This window comes from Carica papaya, chromosome 7 (genome assembly GCF_054855325.1).
Source record: "Carica papaya isolate Zhongbai chromosome 7, ASM5485532v1, whole genome shotgun sequence".
NCBI lineage: Eukaryota > Viridiplantae > Streptophyta > Magnoliopsida > Brassicales > Caricaceae > Carica > Carica papaya.
In genome coordinates, this window is record NC_142315.1 from 28,769,086 (window position 1) to 28,770,851 (window position 1,766).

Here is a 1,766-nt window from a genome sequence, read left to right on the forward strand (position 1 = left end):
CAACTGATCGAAGAGGTCATCAATTCTGGGAAGGGGATATTTATTCTTGATCGTAACCTTGTTCAATCCTCTGTAATCAATACATAGTCTCAACATTCCATCTCCCTTCCTTGCAAAAGTGACTCCGGCACCCCAAGGGGACACACTGTGTTTAATAAAACCACTGTCTTGCAATTCAGTGATCTGTTTCCTCAGCTCTTCCATCTCAATGCGGCTCATGCAGTAAGGAGTAACCGAAATGGGCTAGGTCCCTGGCTGTAAGTCTATAGTGAACTCGACTTCCCTGTCCACTGGCAGTCCGCGTAGTTCGTCCAGAAACACATCTGGAAAGTCTTAGACTACCAGAATCTCTTGGATACAAATTTTCTTCTTGGGCTTGCCTAGTTAGAGAAAATAGCAAGATTAAGGTACTAAAAAATTAAGAAAACTTACCATCAAGGAATAAGTACTAAATGATTTTATTAATTTGTAAATGGCTCCTCACTAGGAGGATTCAATACAACCTTCTTGTTAAAGCAATCTATGGTGGCGTGATGCGCCGCTAACTAATCCATTCCTAAGATTACATCAAAATCTCCCGTGTCTAACCCTATCAGGTCTACACTCAGTTTCCTATTTGCTATCTCCACAGCACAAGCCCTGTAGATAACTTCCCCTAATAATGTTTCACCCCAAGCAGTAGATACAAACAATAATGAATCAAGTTTATCAGGTGATACATTAAGTTTGGAAGCAAAAAATGTGAAACAAATGAATGTGATGCACCAGTGTCAAATAAAACATGAGCAATATGGTCACAGATAGTGTACATATCCTGTACCACATCTGGGTCGGAGTCGGCATCCTGCTGGGTAAGGTTGTAAACCCTGCCTTGAAAAGGAGGTCTTCCTTGGTTCTAGTTCCTTGGGCACTGTCTTGCATAGTGCTGGGCACTACCACATATGCGACAGGTGTTGTTGAGGCAGTAGCATAGTCGGTCCCCGTGATCCCTGCCACAGTGCTAGCAGATCTTTCCACGTGCTGCCCTTGGAGCCTGAGGAAGGGCCTAGATCACTGGTCTGGGCCTCTTATTTGGTTGGACCGGCGCAGTAGGTGCTGGTCTGCGGGGTGGAGCCGAGGGTCAGTGACTCCCTGCTGATTGAGGACAGGTGTTGAAACTCCTCTCCACAATCTATGCCTTTGCTAGAACGACTGAGTATGTCTTGAGCTCCAGTACCAATAAGTGTTGCTTGATCTCTGGGTGGAGGCCCCACTGGAATCTCTTGGCCTTCCTGTCCTCATCCATCAATGTCTCCAGGGAGTATCGGCCCAGCTCTAGGAACTTACGAGCATATTCTGATACCGTCATGTTTCTCTGGACCAGTTGAACAAACTCCATCGCTTTCAGGTATCGGATGTGCTTAGGGAGATACTCCGCATGGAAGGCCGTTAAGAACTGCTCCCAAGTGGCTGGTGTAGGCAGGGTGGTCTGCTTGAGCTCCCACCAACGACCTGCTTCCCCTACCAGCATGTAGGAAGCAAGGGAAGCTCTCTGTTTAGGAACCACTCCCAAGGTCTTGAAAGCTCTCTCAGTCTCCGCTAACCAGTACTGGGCATCTTCGAAAGAGGATCCCCCTAAAAAGTGGAAGGGTTCAGTCTCCTGTACCTCTCTATGTAGCCTGGGTCGATCAAGGAAGGAGTTGGGTCCCATGGAAGAGGGACTGGGCTCAGCTGGGGATAGACTGGGGGGCCCTGTGGTGGCACCTGCTGAAATGTTGGGGGCACCG